At 46.4% G+C, this 21,855-nt stretch overlaps 1 pseudogene across 1 annotated transcript in view; it reads right to left on the bottom strand.

Annotated features, from left to right (window-relative positions):
* Nucleotides 1-600: 600 nt before the first annotated feature.
* LOC149336304 (complement C3-like) overlaps nucleotides 601-21,855 on the bottom strand; it is a 107,200-nt pseudogene continuing 85,945 nt past the window's right edge. The window contains exons 25-33 of the transcript XR_016284511.1: nucleotides 21,274-21,442; nucleotides 20,385-20,551; nucleotides 16,476-16,482; nucleotides 11,860-11,997; nucleotides 11,655-11,744; nucleotides 10,410-10,536; nucleotides 8,713-8,796; nucleotides 7,877-8,021; nucleotides 601-730 (exon numbers count right to left, since the gene is read on the bottom strand). The product of XR_016284511.1 is annotated as a complement C3-like (transcript). The remainder of the gene's footprint in view (nucleotides 731-7,876; nucleotides 8,022-8,712; nucleotides 8,797-10,409; nucleotides 10,537-11,654; nucleotides 11,745-11,859; nucleotides 11,998-16,475; nucleotides 16,483-20,384; nucleotides 20,552-21,273; nucleotides 21,443-21,855) is intronic.

Genomic DNA, 21,855 nt, shown 5'->3' with positions numbered 1-21,855 from the left:
CCCATCTGCATTTTTGGGGGGCCCTTGAATTTGTTTCTTTACCTGGGACATATAAATAGTGACATTTCAAGAGCAGCTGTCAAATAATTGAAACATGGATCCATGCAATACGAAATACAGGGCTCAGAAAATCTGCCACATATATTTGATTTGCGTTTATAGTGTAATAAGAAATGAGGCACATTAAGCATTATATGACAAGAATATGCATTCATACTCTCAAATGCAAAAATTTTGACAGCAAAGCCAGTCTACATCATGTGATCTGAAGTGCCCACAGTCTCTGAGCCCCGACCTGGAGACACATATCAAGCTCCTCTCGCTGGCTGAAGACGCCCCTGTTGCCCAAAGGATAGTGGCCGCCGTTTAAGCAGGGGCGTCTTCGGGTCGCTCCTCTGTATCCGCTGGTAATAAAGTTTCTCCACAACAAATGTGACATTATTTATGTTTGCACCCTTACAGAATTGGGCAGACCGGCAGTCTAACGCCCCTATGTATCTATACTTTTATTTCCGCCTGATGTTTATCGCGAATTTTGGCCACTTATGTGAGACAAAACTGAGCATCAGTGAGTGTTCACTGCTTTTCATTTCTCAACGTTTATTGATTGCAGCCCCCTCTCCTTACAAATTGTGTAGCTAGCCACCACAGGGCCATTCCGATAGGCCGTTTTTTTTCACCTGTTCTGCTGTCGTAGATACGAACATGCTGGTTGAGCGGGTACCTAATGCTGAAAAAAAAGGGAAAAGAAAAGCAGCAATGAAACATCTAGGTCCATCATTCGAACACAGTGATTTTCCGAAGAAATTGTTACAAAAATTTTCATGTAGAAGAAAAGGGCTTGGTCAGAATCAGAATATATTTACTCATAGAGCACTAAAAGACATTACATTCGGATAAAAAAAATAAAATACTATTGTTATTGCTTTTCGGGCTATTTTGAGGCGTTAGAAACATGGTGCAATACTACACTCTTATTCTCATTTTTACTTAATTTTAGAGCGGACAGAGTCAGAGTCCCTGTCCAGTGTCCATCTCCAGTGTCCATCTGTTGTTTGTCATAACCAGCAGTGGACACCTTATTCCCTCTTTAAGCTGCGAAACCAATGGAGCAGAAGCTTGGAAAGCAGAGGACAAAATGGGTAATTTGGTTTTTGATGAAAGGAAATGGCGCACTATCTGTGTCACACATCTGGGTGGACACCTCTATCTGTATCACACATCTCGGTGGACACCTGCACCAGAGGGAAGGCCATAGCTGCCCTCTTGGAACAGTGGACACCTCAATCCTGCTTTAAGCTATGTGGCATGACAGATGTGCACTGCATATATGGCATTGACAACATTGTGCAGTTTTTGTGTTCATTGGCACTGCAACATTTTACACTGTGATCATTTTAAGGAAAGGAAATGCACATAACTGGCTCCCTGGGACAGTGGATGCCTGAATCACACTTATAGGTATGCGGTGATGAGAGAGAGATGTGGGCTAGTGGTTGGAACTATCCCAACCATTAACTGCCACCTGCCAGGATGGCAGGGTGGGTGGGGACTTTAATGTAGATATAAAGACACACAAACATGGCTCGCAATGCCTCCCATGGTTGTAACAACCTCGCGAAATACTTGCATAGATCTCTTCTTTGAGAACCAGGCATTCGTGCAGCAAGTCTAGCAAATATTTATCTCTTTCTCCGACCACAAAGCTTCCTTCATGACAACGAAGAACTTTTGGCGAAGTGTTTCTTGGGGAAGGAATATGTGTGAAAAATAACAAGTTGCCTGTAATTGTACCCACGTCTTGCTCCAATTCTTATCCTCAATCTATCGAAAAGCTGAAACAGCTGATGTGCTGCACTCAAATTTCGCATTAGGAAGCAACGCAATCGTTGGCAATTTTTTTGGTTCCACACAGTTTCCAGTTAACACTTCTGTTCCATATATTTATCTGGAACGAGGCTTATTTAACTTTTTTCTAAAACACAAACATTTTCAACCTCTTTCTCACCTTCTTAAATGCAACTTTAAGGAACACGTCGATATTACAGAGCCAGCTCGTTGTACATGTTTTTCGCGATACACATATATGGAACCCGGTTCCAGTTACTTCCAGAACTAGGTCACTTCTCTTGAGAGGAAAAGGAGTCAAGTGCCTTGAGAGTAAATGTTCTTTCTTCTGTCAATGGACATGTGACCACGTGACATCCGGGAGCAAATGGTCTGAAGGTCAGTTAAATTGCATACCTCTCCTCAGTGGTGTCAGTGCAAGAACAGCGCTTGCATGGTGTGTAATTATCGCTTTATTCCTGTGTGGTGAGCCGCTAAGGGACGGCTGCGTTTGTCTGTCCGTATTCTATGATGATGCTTACCGGGGATAAGCTTCTGAGAAACAACGGCAACATTAGCCCTGATCGCTGTGCCTAACTGAACACGGGCAGACTGGATTGAAAAGAGTGCATTAGTGGTTCCTTATAAGTGATATGTGACTACATCTTGTTCTCTCAAGCATCACTGCTTTATATTTTTAGTCTTCGATCAACTAGTAATACTCTCTGGGGGGCGAGTTTGTGCACAGTTTTGAAAAAGAAGATGCGCGAAACAGACAACACAGACAGACGAAACCTGTGTTGTCTGTTTCGCGCATCTTCTTTTTCCGAAATTCGATCAACAATGTGAGCGTATGGAGCGCCGTTGCGTGGAAGCAGAAACTTGGTTGTGCACGGCACACTTTCATTAGTCTTGCGGTGCATTTTTCTCTTTCTTCAACGAATCGATGGTTCGGATAAGTACCCATGCTTAAAGCAATTTTTATGTGAAAGATGACAAATTTTTTTTCTTTTCAGTTTACGCTGAAGGCTGCTATTAATTCTCTGTTATGAAAACCGACAAAGCTATTCTCCTGCACTGTAAGGAAGCGTAAGGGCAGATGGGGGGCACTTCACCTCAAAATTATCTAAATTCGCTAGCAATGACATGCTTTGGGATGGAAATGCTGTTTAATGCTTCTTTCGGGTTGATACGATTAGTCGAGTATAATAGGTAGGGTTTAATCTGAGCACAGAAAGGATTAAAACTGTCCATGTCAACGGGTTTCTTAAATGAGTGATGTGCTTCTGGGTTAAAAATTTTCTTCGATGACCGACTTCAATAAAAATGTCTCCAATGCATGGGCAGCTCTTCACGCTACACAGGGGGAAGTTCAACAGCGCCCTTTTATAAAGAATGGCAGTTGCTAACCGACAACAGGAAAGCTGTTCCAGGGCCTTGTTTCCAACTTGTAGGTGTTCGTTACTTGCAACTCCTCGTGGTAGTTTGATTTCTGTAAGCAAGTGTTTCTCAAGCTTTGAAAGTAAAGCAGTTTTGAGGTGCAATATTTGAGATTATTTACAAGTATAATTATTTCTGATCCCTGTCATTGTCGAGGCAGCTTTACCCCTTTTAGCTGTTTACAAACTGCATTTTGTTTTTAAATGAAAACAAAGCTTGATTAACCCTTGCTTCTCTTAACGGAGCGCTCGAATTATGCATGAGCTATTACAACCAATATTCACCGTGCATACCGCGACTGCGATTCGTGACATTCTTTTTCCGTCCCTTTTGTTTTAGAAGAAGGGCATGCCGGTTAAAGAAAGACATTTGGTCTCGCTGTTATACTGTACATTACATATATCTAAAGTGTTCAATGAGCACTGGAAATTTCTGCCTGCAGTGCAAATGGGGCAATAAAAAAATGGAATTGATATGTTCTTTATGAATTTCATTTTGCTGGCCATTCCAGTTTAATTAATATTCTCCTTATAAATCTTACATTGTGGTGTCTAAATAAAGAGATGAAGCAATCCTGTAGCTTTTAACTAGAATGAGAGGTTGCTAATTGCCTTTTAACACGGTAGCGTTAAGGACCTCGTGTCACAAAAAATCGGGCGTGGTTGACTATGATCAAAAATCAACAAAAATTCCACGCAGAAGCAACATGGAAGGCAGATGGACCACCTAAGTCATGTAAGCTTATGGTGTCATCATAACCTGGCCACCGGATTGTGAGCAATTTGCGCACCATGGCAGGTGTTGTTGTGCACATATTTTGTGCACTACAACACCTGATGTGTAGTCATTTGTTTCAGTCACCTGATGCTCTCTCTCCACGCCGTGATCATTCTTTCAAAGTTAAACGCGTAAACTGTCATTCATCGTCTCATGCCAATTCATTTATTCCCCGTACTATCACTGAATGGAATAGTTTGCCATCAGTCATTGCCACAGAAACTGACAATAAAAAATTCCATGAGCTTCTTCGCTGTGACAGAAATGTGTAAATGTTTGCTGTTTTTGTTAGTGTTCAATTTTTCTTTGTGTGATGCCTTATGTTTTAATTAACGCTGTTTTGTTACACTTACTTGTTAAAATGTATCGCGATTACTTATGATTGTACCCCCCCCCCCCCCTATGTAATACCCTCTTCTGGAGGGCCTTTAGGGGTAACTTGAATAAATAAATAAATAAATGACTAAAGTCGGATACAGCTTAAGTCTGCAGTGAAGCTCCGCCCACATTCAGCCTCCGCGCATAGAATTCCTCCACGACAAAAAAGTAGTCCGCTGCTTAAACGTTTCTTGTTACGTAAACAAGAAGCTTATCACAAGAAAAAAATTGCGAGCCTTAGAATTTTGATACGTGGTTTGTTTGATATAGTCAAACATTAAAAAGCTGATTTCGTTTACAGTTGCGATTGGCCAGCGGAGTCATACAGAACGCCACGGACCATGACTCTGTGTTAGCAACTGCTGTTTTTTAAAGGGGCTGCGAAACACTGCTTGGGGGGATACTGGCTATACTTCAGGTGGTTTCTTTATGTCACACAGATGCTGACCTAAAAAGAATTACAGGAATCGATGCACAGGAACGAAAGTTATTCAATGAAGAAATTTCAAAATACAAGCAAACAAAACGCTGCCCTCAACTCGATTTTGGCGGGGCTTCCCACTCCTATTTCGCTCTCCCTATGACGGCGCCTGGCGCAACCAATCAAAACAGCCTGCCAGAGCACGTCGCGGAAGTTTGCACTCCATGGTTGTCTGCTCTCTGTAACTCGTTCTTGCTGAGACTGGCGGCGTCATTTTCATGCCAGAGCGCCCGGGTGGTGCATTTTTATTTTACTTGCTTTGCAGGGCTTTTATCTAAGACAAACAAGTTGTTTTTGTTGATATAATATAAACCGCAGACAGGTGATAAAATGTGTCTCTATTTATTCACACAATTTGCATATATTTACTGTTTGTCCGATCATCAAGCTTGCGCCAGGTGATGTCATATCCGCTGCTCAAACCCGCCACTGTGGGGCGGCACCATCACAGCCATGAATTTGTTTATGAGAGGACATTAAAATATTAAAAAACGGAATATACGCGGTATTACCGACGCTAATAGCACTATTATTACTCACTGTATGCGACCAACAGGCAAAACAGTCAACTAAGATTGTGTTTCTGGGCCCCTTTAAGTTCTATCCTACTATAGTCGCGAGTAAGTTGCTCGGGAAGAGCAACCTTGGTCGCACAAGCAATAGCGGTGGCAGCACCTGCCATCGCAAGGCGATGAGGCATCGCTCAACTGCTGCACCACTGCACCAGGAGACGTATGCGGACTCCCAGGGATCTATAAAAGTTAAGTAGAGAATGACCATATCTACATATATGGACATTAACCCATTAAAGCTATCACGTCATACCCTTAAGACAAAGCTTAAGGGTCCCCTGCAATTTTTTTTGTGAGGAATATGTCACATTCAGAAGTGAGCAAAAATTTTGTCCGCTCATAACTTTTAAATTAGAAAAGATTCATTACATGCATGCCGTATCGCTCCAGACACTGCGGGAAATTTTACACTGCTCAATGCTGATAAACCATGGCTCACAATTGGAAATTCACAGCTGGCAAGGGCGATGAGAGTTGTATATATATTTATTTTTTTGCTGAATGGGCTTGGGCACTGCTCAGATGGGGGATTTTTTAGTTGGTTCAATGTTTCGTTGCCAAGTGAGCCTATTTAGCAGGCATGGTGGACTGTGAGAGTGGTTCCATATCATGCATATCATGCATTGTTATTGTGGTATTCTGGACGCTGATGACTCGAAATCTTTCACTTTGCCCATACACACACGACGCACTACAATTACAGGCCATTTTCTTCCATTTTTTTCATGCACAATTGTGGCTGAGCATATATTAGAGGGGCAAGAAGATGGCCTGAAGTTTTAAAGATGATTTTGGATCTTTCAAACTGCATCAGGCTCCTAATGGAAATGTTGTTGATATCCATGGGAGAAGGGAATTCAGTCGAATGCTTTTCCTTTTTTTGGACACAGGTCAAAGATCGCAAATTTTAGCCCTTGGTGGCCTGAGCAACCTGTCTGTTTTGTAATATCCAAACCTACGAAAGCTTCCGAAAACCGTGTTGCAATGTCAGTCGTGATGTCAGAAGAAGTCTTAAAGCCTCTCTGTTGGTGTTCTTTTCCACAAAATTCTGCTAGAGCATTGGACTCTATGTGATGTGCTGTGTTCGGGATTCAGTCAACGTCAAGCAGATCCCTTGGAACGCTGCCAAGTGTTTGCAATAAATGCCCCTCTTACGTTATCCTTAAAAGCAACAAAAAAAAAACACCACCATTTAATTTTTTGGCCTAGAAAACAGATCGATAGTCATTCGTTTTCAGGAGCCCTTTTCCTACCCCTTTGTTGAAATGTGTAGCCATGTAAACACTACCAGTATCCGAGTTTGGAGGTATAGCCACGTCTGATACCCCAGATTTAAAAAAGTGTTGCCAGCTTAAAAAATGCTTGACAAACCTTCGAAAGGAGGTTTGAATGCTGAGGTTACCATTTTGTTTTCGAATTTATATTTCTCATAGATACACTAAAAAACAATGCCCATCATTGTCACAGTTTTATTCTGATTCATGGCTCTCTGCTGTGTGGCTCTTAGCACTGGGTTAAGGGCAGCGCAAGTATGTTGTCTGGCCTGGCAGTGTTATTCACATGTATAATGCCTTCGGCGTATAGAATGCTGACTATATAAATTACCATGTAGGCAGTGCTTTTCTAGGCGAGAAAATCCAATGGAATAGAGCACTGTGTTTGCCAACACTAACTTGACCCAGGTATTAGCTACCAGGGGAAAGCATCGCTTGACGGATAGTTTTAACATAGTTGAGGTTGGCCGACACTGCTGAGTCATTAGTGCCGAGAACATCGCAGACACAATGTGCGAAAAGTTTTCTGCAAGAAAGTTTGGGCGCGATCGCAGAGCAGCAGTACAAAGCTGTTTATATGAACGGCGTGCTTGCACGCTGAATTCATTCAAGAAGGCTCAACCTGGAATGCTGCCATAATAATCTTCAAAATATAACTGGAACTGTGTTCCAGGAGCGAATGCTGCACAAAAAAAATTATTTAACTAAAATCGTATACTATATATTTCACTGATATTTTACTCATCTGCTGTGCGGTTGCATCTGTTTGGGTGGAATATTATTTGGAGAAGTTCTGCTCAAATATAAAGAGTCAACAGTGACCGAACAAAGTCCCCTATCTCTGACCTTGAGCCTCAGCTGTCTGCGACAGAGTGAAACTTCCTAGAGCCCTCCACAATTCATACAAGAGGCAGAGGTAACCCTGCGCGACATTAAAGCACCAAAAATATCTCTGCTGATTGTTATCTTGAATTTCTGACAGAATCTTCACATGGATAGCTTCGCAAGGGGTATAGGCTAGCTGGTTTGTCTACCCGGGTTGATCTGGTGCTGCAGTGAAGCCCCCTCTGCTGTCACATCACTTCCTACCAAAGGCACACTGACACAGCACTCTTCAAAAAACCTACCTGTCGGTGTCCTCCGGGACTCGTTGGTCGTTGTCTTTGCCAAATATAATGTACACCCTGTCCACATCCAGGTCTGTAGCATTGCAAAGTTCCCGACCTTGGAATACTCTCACGTTATCGGTCAGGGTCGTTGCGTTCTCTTTTCCTGGAAGTAAGATTGTGCGGGACATTTTTGATGCGCAGTCAGCAGAAAGGTATGGGATTACACTGTGCGTCAAAGGACCAAATAAAACGTAACATACTTTCAAAAGTATGAGATAAACCTAGACATAAAACACCTAGTGTTAAGTCATAAGGACACACTCGAATTTAAATGCAGTATAATTAGATTTATGACGAAAGCCATCGTGTTTTTCTTACCCTGACTTGGATACCGACACATTCATCTAGGTCTGGTATTGAAAATTGCAATATGCAATGCACTATCGCACTCAGCACGAGCTGAAACACAGGATCAGTAGCAGGGGGTCACTCCTTGAAGCAGTGCCAGTCCCACGCTGCTGAAATTTGTATACATAGGTTTTAGGTTTATAGGAGTTCAACATCCCAAAACCACTTAAGCTATGAGGGATGCCGTAGTGAAGGGCTCTGGAACGTGCATTCCATGTATGCGCAATTTCAGAGCTGCGTATCAAGGCTCACTATTTTACTACAAAGTGGAATCTTCATCTCCAGACGCGTTGCAAATAATATTGAGTGCGATAGTACTTTGAAACAGTTACACACATCATGCCGGTAAATGCAAACACATTGCATTTTACGTGTAGAGCAGCATGCGATGCGCTACATCGTGGTGTGGACCCATTCATTCAGATTCCACGTATTAGAATACTCACCTTCTTTTATGACGAGGCTGATGTTAAACACTATGTACCTGTAGCCCATGCCCACATACTTGGCAACAACTTTTCCCTTCCACACTGTGTAATAAAGCAGAAAAAAGGTTAAAAAGTCTGAGGTGCATGATCAAGAAACGTCGGTGTTGATAGTGCATGGGACGTGAGACATATTCTTAAAATTACAGATGGGATGCAACTTCTCATATCGTGAGCTTAAACCAAGTGTTGAGTGAATTAACTTACTGGGAAGCAAATTGCAATTCTTTTTTTTCCAGGGGACCTGACACTCTGCACCAGCTCAGTGACATAATTACTTGCTGAAGCTGTTGACTCAACCATAAACTTGGCGTGGCATACAATATCAAAGGGACGAAGACATACCTCTTATAAAAATGGACTATAGACTGTCCATAGACTTCTTATTGACCCTATTGCCTTTCTATAGATATTTCCTTTTATTCATAGTCTACTGTCATTCTATTTATAAAAGTATAATAAATTATAATAAAGTGCATGGCCATAAATTATAGATTGTCTATAGACTGTCAGTAGGATTCGTACTGCCTACAGACTATTCTCTAGGATTTGTCTATACACAGTCTATAGACTTTATAGGAAAGTCTAGGAAAGTCTACAGACTGTCTAAAGAAATTTTGTAATGGGTAAGAAGGCAGTGCAAGAGCTTCTTCGCAGCGATATATTAAAAGGAGGACTTATGGGGCGCATTTTCATAGGACTAAGGCAGCATAAAAGCATTGTGATGGAGGGGAAAGCGGAGAGGAGAGAGGCGGAGAAGGCAGCAAGACGTAGTAGGGTGAGAAAAAAGAGGTGCCGAAGGAAACGGGGAGAGCTCGCACTTGGCTACAGCTCTTACATTGCTTTCATGCGCGAAAAGTGCCTAGAAATTCGTAGTCGCTTACACATATTCCAAAAAGCTTCTGTTCGCCTCCGCTGTTGTGGGTACGGTATTGATTCGGCGTCTGTAAGGCGGTTGACTGGTGCTAGTATACTCAGTTCTGCTTAACGAGGGCTCAGTTGGTTTCACATACAATTTTCAGTCGAGAACTGCAGCCTGTCCGTACTTGCAATTCATCGTCAACTCGTCGCAATCGCGCGTGTTCATGTTTACAGGACCCCTAGTTTAGCCAGTAATTGGCACAGAGTATGAATCCAGTTTTCTATACCTAGGGTACTCTCTTTCATCATCACCTCTCAAGCAACTTTTGACGTAAAGATGTAAACAGAGCCGCTATCGCCCTTTCACTTCATTCCCACAAACAGCAAAATCAACTAGTATTGTCACTTTAATGCAAAAATAGTGAGAACGAGCATTAGTCGTGGCACAAGCTAAGATGGCAGTTTATCGTGCAAGCAAAACCAAGCATTCAAGTTTTAACCATGTATCTTTTGGGATACATGAAAAGTATTAATTTTTTATTCCATTTGGAGTGAAATTAATACACCCGACTGGCTTTACTTCTTTTGGCCATTGCGGTTTTGTACTTGTAACTGTATTTCTGAACGTATTTATGGTGCAAGGTTGGAGCCTATCACCCTCTCTCGCCGTTCGGTACTTATTCTCTCAGTGACCTCTTGTCTTGTACCTCGTGAACTGTCAGTGATATGTGTTACCAGAAATGCCAACAATCCATTGATGGCTGTGCTTGCAAGAAAATCTCTGAAGCAGTACATACCGAAGTCATGCTTGTTACATGCTATTTCTTCTATGATGGCCCTCTGCTTCTCTCTTTCTGTTGTTCCTCTTCTTCTCTTTGTCTTTCGATATAAGGTATTCGAAAGTTTCTGCAACCGGGCACTCCGCTGGAGATGTAAAAAATTTAAACATGTAAAGTTATAATTTTTCATACCGATCAAAAAAATTATAAGCTAAGTACTTTGAAGACTGACAATTTTTTATAAAATGAAGCTTTAGTAAAATACGTGACCGCTTTGACAGAATTTGCAGCTGGATCAGTTTGCAAGTGCATTCGGATAATGTACTGCTCGCCTCTAGTATGTGCGTATAAACTGTTCTGTCAATCCTGCTTTTGAAAATCGTGGCAAAAAACAACATCGAAGGTTAGTTACAAATTACAGCGTTGCCCTTTGTGGATGCGGCTATCAGGAACCTGAATCTTGAACACGTTGTTGTACCCTTCACTTTGTGAAGTGTCTGGCACCCGGGACTTTGAGATAAAGTATCAAAGTGCCGACCACTGTAATTCATCAGAACAGTTAGAGCTCAAAAAGTATGCTGGTTAAAAAGGGGTTCAGGTGAAGGCTTAGAACATGTAGATGAAGAATCGCGACGCACATCTGGCCAATTTGGGTTATCTCTTCGCTACTGCCCCTTGCAGCCTCTTAGCCTTGGCTTCGTGTAAGTCAATGGGAACCTGTCTTTGTCAAAATACTTACATTTCTACGCAAAAACCTAATGGAGCAATAGTTTTACCAACCCGCATTGAATTCGCTAACAAATCCTCTCTGACATTAAGGCCCACTAATTCTGCGCATGTATTTTTTGGTGCCAGCTTTATGTGTCCCTTCTGTGGTTACATAAGTTCCAAAATGTTACTTTTCTGTTTGCAATGCATGAATCATGTTTCATTTATTGCGTACCTTTTTCTTTTTTGGCCTGAACCTGGAGCTGATTTCGTGTTAAGAAGCAGAACGAGCTATTTCTAATCTTGATGATAGCAAAATTTTTGGGCGCGGGGGCATCTGCGGCCAAAGAGTACCATGGCACAAGGTTTTTTCAATTACTGAAGGTCGGGTCAAAATCCCCACCTTACCCTAACCTTATCATCCCAGGGATGTAGACTCTTCAGAGTCACACGCGGCATGGCGGAATAAAAGCTAAAGCCTCTTGTCAAGACAACGAGCGTGAAATATACAGGTAGACAATGAATAAAATGGATGCTACACCTAATGTTCCATACCTGCAGCACATTTGCATTGGTTGCCTTCGCAAAAGAGGCCCACTAAAGGGCTAGTAGATTCGGGTCTGTAGAACTGACTGCAAGAGTGCTCTGAAAATCAGTGCAAAGTCCACGTAAGTCTTGTTTATGCCGTATTTTCATTATCAGTTTTAAGCGCAAGGAAACAAACATCAATGCACACAGGAGGTAATGAAATAGCACTCACCTGGTTTGTAGTAGTCGTAAACTCTCACTTTTGCAGTTTGGAGGTTTGTTACTGCGTAGTCTTCTTTGATTTGAAAGGCTACACAGGTCTCAATAGCTGACTTTATCTGCGGATTCAATGAGTTGCGTCGTTTAAATTCTGCCATTTGAACAAGAATTTAAAGGGGTCATGACAACATTTTTTGGACTCAAGCTGTTTACTGCCTGTTGTTCGCTATACATCTCGTAAAAACTGGGCAAAATATGATCTCATTTTGTGCAGCGAGTAATCTGTAATTGAATTTTTAGAAGTTCTTCTGAACTGTGCGGCATTTGGGCAACAGTGTTAGGTTCATGGTTTGTGACGGCATAAACCAACAGTCACGTGCTTGCTCATGACTGAACGACTTAACTATACTGAGTGAACTGCGTGTAGTGAACATAGGGGAGTGACTTGTTCGTTGTTCAGGCTTGGGGTGCGGTGGGGTGAAGGAAGGAAGTTGGAGCACCGACAAAGGAAACAAAGCCCTGTGTCCTTCCCTCCCTTTTCTGTCTTCTCGGCGACTTCACAATGTGCCACGGCCGCACTCAAGTAGGTGCGCGCTCTGCTCTGAACCGACCGTGCACGCGGAAGTTTTGCAGCAGACGACGACGCTGTTGGTTTATGACATCACTCAGGCTTCTTCAGTATGACCTTCGCTGCCAGGGGGAAGGGAGTTATGCCAAAACTTTGTTAAACGAGAAGAGAACAAGAATCAAAATATTCTGCACTTTCCGCCTTAAGCTCTAAACAGAAAGGAATAAAAAGGAAGTAAAGTTGTCCTCTAGCGCACACCCTTTAAAAAGATAGGGGGCGCTCGAGGGCAGCTTACTTTCTTTTTACTTCCATATAAAAGTATTCGTGTTTAGAGTGTATGGCTCAAAAACTACAGGTGTCTCTGCGCCGTGAAACTCAATGAAGGTATTTATCACTGGTTAACATTTCTCAGCTATACTATTCCACATTTATGGTGCACGTTGACTACCACCGCATGAGTTCAGTTGTAGCTAACTGCTCATTTTTCGTTCAGATGACCGATTATGAGCTCTTGTAAGCAGCACACAAAACTGCCCAGTCTCTGCATCATACAGCTGTCTAGACGGCGCTCTTGATTTTAGTGCTGACATTGTATATTGCTAAAGAGAGGTAAGAATCATGAATGGCAACAAAGAAAGAAGACAATTCAGTTGTTCTTATTCCACTTTATCCTCGACACCAAAAGCGAAGCTTTTGGCAGTAATACTCCTGTCTTAGTAACAGGAATTTTCTGCAAAAAGCACTGAAAAGTAGGTAATGTGCAGGAAGACTGCAGTTATAAATACCATTATTTTCTTCAGGCCACTGCTAAGTTTCTTTGGGGTCAGCCTGTGGTAAATAGACCGCATGCTTTTGTTGGAGCAGAGGTCATGCTTAGTTCAAGTTATTTAGTCAAGGTTGCGATAAAGAGATTATATTGTCACGGTGGTAATCAGCGGCTGAGGGTCAACAGCGGCATAGCCCAGACGTGCGCTTCCAGGAGCACTTTCATACACACACACTTCCTCTTCTTCTTGAAAGGCGCTTCCGTCTGCACGAGTGCTGGCGTCATTATCCCCCTCCTCCGAAGGCATCGACCCGATGCCGCCACGAACATAGGAGTGGTCTCGAGAAAAGTTAGTGCGCCTTTTCGTAGTAGGGCTTCAGGCGAGCGACGTGGACCACCTCGGGGCGGGGGTGGCGGTGAGATTGTTGAGGCTCGTGGGGGACGACTTCATAGTTCAGGGCTCCAAGGCGTTGCACAATTCAGTAAGGACCGAAATAGCGGCGCAAGAGCTTTTCACTTAGGCCGCGTCATCGGATTGGGGACCAAACCCACACAAGGTCACCCGGGGAGGTATTCAACAAGCCGCCTCCGTAGGTAGTAGCGTTGCGCGTCCTGGCCCTGTTGGTCTTGAATGCGAAGCCGTGCGAGTTGGCGGGCAGCTTTTGCACGTTGTAAGAAGGATGCGACGTCGTCATTTGGGTGGTCGTCGTCATGGGGCAGCATGGCATCGAGTGTTGTCGTCATCTGACGGCCATAAACGAGGCTAAAGGGCGTCATTCTGGTGGTTTCTTGTACGGCTGTATTATACGCGAACGTGACATAGGGCAGGACGTCGTCCCAGGTCTTATGTTCCACGTCCACGTACATGGAAAGCATGTCTGCAAGCGTCTTGTTTAGACGTTCCGTCAGTCAGTTAGTTTGGGGATGATAAGAAGTCGTCCTACAGTGACTGGTGTGACTAAAAACTAGAATGCACCAGACCAGTGTAGTCAGAGCTCGCATATAGGCAACGGGCGAACGTAACTCCGGCGCCGACGGAGGCGCCTCTCGCGGCGAGCAGCGCAGCGGAGACAGGATACGCTCGCCGTCGCACACATTGGCAGTCAGCTCCGCATGCAATCTGATCGCTGCGGCTGGGCTGTGTGCTCTTTTTGCGAAGAATGCCGGGGTCAAATACGAATGATTCTCCTGCTGTTGTCAATCTGAAATAACAATGAGAGATGCGAGCCAGAAAAATACAAGCGATGAACAGACGTAGCTTACCTCGATCTCCACGCTCTTCGGCGGCGCGTTGATTTTATACCTGTGCTACACGGGTACTTTCGAAGGACATCTGATTCGAATGGCAGTCGAGACTTTGAATTGCATTCGAACTCGACAGACTCCCGCGGTGCTACACGGCACTTTCCAAACGCATTCGAAATTCTCAGCTCGTTTTCAGTGTACAACGACGACTATACGGTCACGCTTGTCCGACAACGGCACTATCACGGTGAACAGCAGCATGTGATTATAGTGAACTATCTAGTTTCTTATAATATTATTGGAGTGGCCCAAGTTTCTTGGCTAAACGACACCGACGAGTCCGATCAGCGGACGGTCAGCTTTCATGCCCTCGGGAGTTCGGCGGCTGAGCGAAAACGCGCTGATGAGGTGACGGTGCGAATACATGCGCGCTTATACATTATGCGGATTGGAAATAAGCGAAACGAGCGCCTATATTTCACATGTGCACACATGGACACTCACTAGCGATAACCACTTGCCAAATTAATTTCAGTAGACGACGACTCCGTTCCCTTCAGCGACGACTAGGCCTAGCGAGCCCGCAGGGTTGGATCGGTGATTGTGGTGGTTGTGAAGAACGAATTCACAGGTTTTAGCGAATGCAAATGGTCAACGAGTGTAGTTTCGACAAAAGTGACATGAAATCAACTATTGCTTACATCGCAGGACGCGGATACGGTGAACGGGAAGCGGCGGTGTGACTCGGGCTGCCGAGCAGTGCTTTACGGCCAGCAGCAGTCGTCGCCGTCGCTAGCTTGTGGGTAACAAGTTAAGCCATTTCAGTTAACGCGAACGGTCACCAAACATACTTCTGGATAAAGTAGTTTAAAATAAAGTACGGGGCATGTCGGATGAAGCCGGGAAAATTAGCGAGAAGCGCCGGTCCTACGCGATGTCAACAACCCGGCTGTCAAGTGTTTCTCAGGCGAGCGATCGTGTCGGCGCTTCCCACAGATTGTCGCACTGCGGAAGCAGGCACGGGTACAACCGGTGCAGAAGAGAAGAGATTATTTAATAGAACTAAAGCGCATATTTCGTTTTATGCCTTGCAAACCAGTACAAGCTGTTCATACGCAGCGATGTAAACAGCAGCATGAGTATAGTCGTCCTCATCGGCGCACTCTTGGGGAAATTTCATGCACACGCGGTAAATGTTCGTTGGTGTACTATTATCTGCAAGCACTCACTTAGACGGAACATGAACTATTTGCTATACAAACAGCAGAAAAAAGCGAGTAGCGGGTATCGAAATGAACAGAGCCGAAAGCAGTCGCGCGGCTGTGGGCGGGGCGAAGCGACGGCTGCAGCGACGGCATTCCAAAATCTGGAATGTCTCCGCGGAGCTCCGTCGACTCGAAGGTCATCTGAACCGAATGCCGTTGAAAAACTTCGTGTAGCAGCGTTATTTCGGCAGTCGAGTCGAATGACATTCGGTTGGAAGGCATTCGAAACGCCCGTGTAGCAGGGTCTGCGCCATGCATTTCCCCCTTATTTCGGAGCCGCTTGAAAGCACGAGCTCTTTCACGTTGTGCACGTGACCGGCTTCAAGCAAAAGCTTGCCCTTTTTCAAGTTCGCTCCTCGGAAGAAGGAATTCAAATCGTCCGAATCGCGAAATGCCGCCGATATAACTATCGGCACGCTTTCCACCGCCATTCTACCAGCCTCGCGCAAGGCTGCCATGCCGTCTGCTACAGCGGAGCAATCCTGCGATATGTTCCCCGCCTGCCCGCTAGATGGCGCTGGTTGTTCAGCGATCGTGGCGGCTCCTGACGACTGCCCGTTGCCTATACACCTGATATTGTCACTAAGAGCGTCAATATAAGCCACAGTCGTCCCCTTGTTAAGGTGTTGGTGTTCGTTGCTGAAGTTGGTGAGAAGAACATTGACCTTGCTATCTTCAAGGAAGACAACCGCCCTGGCGACGGAAATTGCTCTGTCCAGTAGCAACAGCTGCTTGCTTTCGACGACACCCTCAATTTGTCGTATGTGCTTTGTGCCGACGGTTACCATCACACTGGAACGTGGAGGCACGGTCACGTGTTCGTCCAGAATGTGCAGCGCCGCTGGGAGAACACTATCCACGGATATGTCCTTCTCGGTCGAGAACTTGACGGACTGCGATTGCACATTAATAACTGCACCGTTTTCGGTCGGAAAGTCAATACCGAGTATGACGTCCCGGGAGCACTCGGCTAACACTACGAACGTTGCCAAGATGTTTGGCCTTGCACGGTTACCCTCGACGTGCATGTTCCCGTAGATGTAATTAAATGTCCCCCTGCAGTACGCATCTGTGGGCCGTCCCAAGTGGTTGTGACCTTTTTTAGTGCCGCGGCGAATTGTCCACTAAGTACTGAGTAATCGGCACTAGTATCCACCAGCGTGGTTACATCGGCGCCGTCAACCGAAATCTCCAGGTCGGCAGTTGGTGGTGTCTCAGATTGCCTATAAGAATCACAGATTGCCTATAGGAAATATTGACGCCAGCGCTCGTGCGCTTCCAGGAGCACTTTCACACACACACACACACACTTCCTCTTCTTGAAAGGCGCTTCTTGACGAGCGCTGGCGTCAATATTTCCTATAGGCAATCTGTGATGCACACAGCCATTGAAGCATCTTCTAGAAATATCAGTTTAAAGAAACAGCTTCTCTATGTCCCGATTAACTGAAAAAGTGATCATAGAGACCAGTTCTGAACCCAAACATCCCCGACACTGAAGACATACCGTGTCGACATACCGTGGCGAGTGGAGTTCGGCCGACCTTCGAGCACGTAGCGAAACAGTCCGCAAATTCTGCCAAGAGGGCCGACAGAAGATCCCTCTGAACCGACGGCAAGGCAGGATTTATTCTGACTGACTGAAGAACGTGATGTGGGCCAGCATACTCCGGAGAGGGTCCTCCCACGGTGCACAAACATGGAACCTCAGCAACGTCGTGGAGGAAGGCAATAGCCATGCCTTTGGCCAGGTGCTGATATTCGTTGGCAAAGTTAGTCAGGAGGACGTGGGTGCGGCCGTCACGTAGTTGGACGAGACCTCTTGCAACGGCAAGTCCCCGCTTAAGCAGCAGTGGACTATGGCTGTCCGCTAGGCCCTCGTAGTCATGAAAGAGGTCGTTCCGCACGAGCACCAGAACCCTGCACCGCGGCGGCACCGTGACGTCGTTCTCGACAATGCGCAGAGCGTTGCTGCAGGGATCGCGGGAGTCAAAGCGCGCCACGGCCTGTTTGGTCGAGAACGTGACACGTGCCTCCTGAAAGTCAATCACAGCGCCGTTCGACTGCAGGAAGTCGATCCCCAGAATCAAGTCTCTGGAACACTCGGGGAGTACGACAAATTCACCAACGTACGTAAAACCGCTAATCCCAACTCTAGCCGTGCACTTGCCCACAGGGGAAATTAGGTGGCCACCAGCGGTGCGAATGGGGGTCCCCGTCCACGGTGTCAGAACCTTCTTAAGTTCTCCAGCGAAGGCACGGCTCATAAGAGAGTAATCAGCACCGGTATCGAGCAGCGCGGTAATGTCAGTGCCATCAATTGTCACACGCAAATCGGATGCAGCGTATCTGATACTGTCGCTGCCTCTCTCTGTCCGGGTATCGTCGGCTCGAGGGTTCCGCGATGGAGGATCTTGACACGTCCCGACGTCAGCGGCCTTGCCTCCAGAGGTCGCTGGTGTTAGTTTTCCCGACGCGGACTCGGCGAGCGACGGCCAGCAGAGCTACTCTGGCGGCCAGGGCTGGAAGAGCGATAACGGAGAGGCGAAGGGGAACGGGACTCGCGCCTTCCAGAGTAGGCAGGGTTCTGGCGTGCCCAGAGATGCTGCGCAATCTCATGCGGTCGTTCGCCGTTCTGAGGGCAGGGTGCGTCGGGATGGAAACCGCGAAGGCCCACTTGGCGGTACGGACAGGCGCGGTAGAGGTGACCAGGCTCCCCACAGTGGTAGCAGAGAGGCCTGCGGTCCGGTGTACGCCACAAATCCGACTTGCGAGGGCGTGGCCCAGCTGTAGCAGATGCGGTTGCAGAATACGTGGCGATGTTACTCACGGAGGTCGACGGGGTCACACCGTAGCCAGGCACGCTTGCGTGACATGTGCCGATGTTGCTCACGCCAGGCGTTGGGGTAATGGGACCGTAGCCTGTCGTGCGACGTACAACAGATGCGTACGTGGGTCGGTCATCGAACCGGGATGGCGCTTCGGGGACAGGAGGTGCCTGCGCAGCCTGTCGCACCTCGTCCCTGACAACTTCGGACAGCGCTGCCAGCGGCGCAGGTGCAACCTGAGGCAGATGGATCCGTTGCAGTTCCTCCCGGACAACGGAGCGAATTAGTTCACGCAAGGTGTCTGCACTGCCGCCGAGACACGACGAAAAGCCTTCGGGCACCATGCAGTTCATGTCCCGGTTGTACTGGCGGGCCCGTTGTTGCAGCGTCGTCTCCATCGTGGTCGCCTCGGTTAGAAATTCCGCCACCGTGCGGGGTGGGCTGCGCACGAGGCCCGCGAACAGCTCCTGCTTAACCCCACGCATGAGATGGCGCAGCCTCTTCTCCTCTGTCATGTTGGGGTCGGCGCGCTTGAAAAGACGGGTCATGTCTTCGGTGTACATGCGCACGCTTTCGTTCGTGCGCTGATTTCGGGAGTGCAGCGCAGCTTCGGCCTTCTCCCGGCGGTCAGCGTTGGGGAACGTAGCCAGGAGACTCCGGCAAGACGTCTCCCAGGTGGGGAGTGTAGCCTCGTGGTTTTCAAACCACGTCCGAGCAGACTCTTCCAGGGCAAAGTAGACGTTATTCAGCTTGCGCTCGTCGCACCAGCCGTTGTAGCGTGCGACCCGCTCGAACGTCTCCAGCCAGTCCTCAGCGTCTTCGAACACGTCACCGTGAAAAGATGGCGGTGTTCGCGGTGGGTGGCAAAGGATCGGCGCCAGAGGCCTGGTGTCAGCGGCCATGGCAGTTGGACTCGACGGTAGAGGCTGGATCGGCGGCTGGGTCCTGGTGTCAGTGGCCATGTCAGTGTGACTCGGCGGTCGAGGCTGCGTCGTCCTTGTTGGCGGGGGAAGGGGCCCAAATTCAGGCGACTCTCCGCGGAGACGGCGGCTGGGTCGCTGGTGAACCGGTGTGAGGTCCGTAGTGACGCTGTACGGAGTTTGCAGGTCGGGAAGCGTACCCAGCACTGCTCCACCAAACTGTAGCGTGCAACGCCAAAAAGAACACCCGCGCAGAGACGAAAAAACCTGCGGCGGACCCCTAGTGGTTCGAGCGCGCGCGAGAGAGCCAACTAACTTCTTCCTCTTCTAGCGCATGCGCTACTTCTGTCTCTTCTTCGAATGCATGTATCAATATGATAGGGCGAGAGTGAACCGATCAATAACTAGAAGTGGGAACAGTGTAGGTCAAATGTTTACGGGAATTATCCAAGGTGGAGCAGATTTGTGACAAGTTAGTAACTACTCAGTGGCATCCACCCGAGCGCAGCCATACGGCTACAAAGGAAAGCTATACAGCTTCCACAGTATCTTCATTCACCCTGGTTCTGGTTTTGAACCCAGGACCCCCCCTCTATATAGCTGTCCTTTCCTTTGTAGCCGCATGGCTGTGCTGCAATGGATGCCAATGGTTATCTACTCATCCCAAATCGACTCCACCTGGGGGGATTCCCCTAAACATTTGACCAGTTCTGTCTCTTAATGCCACAACAATAATTTACCTTTCTACTGGTCGCTGCACTGCTCTTAGTTTAATTGCAAGCTTTTTCTCTAGCCTACAGGCTTTTCATCCAGACGTGAGTGCAGACAAGATGCAAATTTTATTTACTTCTCTTGTGAGAGACAGTGTTAATCTGTCCTTCATGATATTACCTGTCAAATGCACTCTGCCAAACACAACCGTTAACTATATTACTATTGCACAAACCTGGGTGGACGCAAACGACCCAGACGCTGATCGGTGCCGCTGAAGCCAGTTCACGAACTTCCTGCTCGAGTCAATGTCGCGGTGTCTGAGATGCGCGAGCAATGCGTAGCTTGTGCCCTCGACGTCCACACCAGTGGCGTCATCTCCTATGCTCAATGTGTTCATCTCTGAAAATGCATGCCAGTATGTGCTTCTGTTTTAAAACACTCTGTACCATAGAAAAAATTTCACACTCTTTGTCTACCCCCCTCTCAACCTCTCTCTCTCATCACTCGCTCCCTCACCATTATCGTCATCAACAGCACAACTACGTTCACTGTAGGGTAAACACCTCTTGCACTGACTTCCAATAATTCTTGTCCTGCTGCCATCTGCAGCCATTTTATCTCACAAAGTTCCTAACCTTGTCTGTCAGTTGCAACTTTTACCGCTCCCTGCTATGTTTGTCCTTAAATCCATTATGTTACCCTCAGAGACCATCGGTTATCTTCACTTTGCATTAATGCCCTAACCCTCATAAAAATTATAAAATGTTCTCTGCCACTGGTGAAGCAAACCACGTAAAAATTCAGGTTATGCGTCTGTGATATTTCTTGACAGATGCGAACAAACTAGAGCACGTGGGTGCTATTGGCGACTTTTGCATTTCCCTGGAGTTGAAATGAGTAGGTTGATCATCAGGTGGATCGTCTCATGGCGGACCAGGCCATCGAGCATTATCTCGTAGCAGCAACAGGATTCGAGAATATGCTATAGTAGAGGGTCCAACGCTGCCATATTGTGCGAAAAGCCCCGTCAACACAGCCAAGAGTTCATGTCTAACAGCCCGTCTTAATAACCAAGTGTACATCAATGAATGCAAGGGAACCTAGTCTACAATATATGGTACCAGAGTTTTCCAGCACGTGGCTTTTCAAGACAACCATCGACTTCAGCCGGTCGGCTCCTGGGATGAAGCTCAAGGCATAAGCTACAAGAGCAGCCACGTAAGGGTGCTTGATGACGTCAAGACGCTCGCTGAGGTAAAATCTGGCTCGTGCTATGGTCACATTTGCTTCCTGCAACAGAACGGGATGGCAATAAAACAACAGTGAACACACTGCCCTCTTTCCATGGCAGGTGTCATTGTTGCTGATCAGGCGCGGATCTAAAGGTAACTACGGTCAGTGAGACCTGAACTGTAAGTGCTTTGTCTTCGAACTACATTTTTTTCTGCCATAGGTCTATCACGTCTAATGCAGGATAACCATCAGCTCGGTAACTGCTCCTGTGGAATGCCATTGCCTTCATTTTCTTCCTTTGAATGATATTCTTAGATCTCTACATAGTTTGCTGGCTTGCATATACAGAGCATTTGTCCCAAACTTCTCAGCTAAAGCGATGTTAGCCTTATCCTTGGCCAATGTGGACAAACATTGGCTGCTCTATGAGAACCTTGCATTAGGCTCGTGACAAAATTGTACATTTATTT

The sequence above is a fragment of the Amblyomma mixtum genome, chromosome 7, assembly GCF_055824585.1.
Source record: "Amblyomma mixtum isolate Tamu chromosome 7, ASM5582458v1, whole genome shotgun sequence".
Lineage (NCBI taxonomy): Eukaryota > Metazoa > Arthropoda > Arachnida > Ixodida > Ixodidae > Amblyomma > Amblyomma mixtum.
Note: the sequence above shows the minus strand (reverse complement) of the source record. Positions and strands in the feature narration are given on the sequence as shown.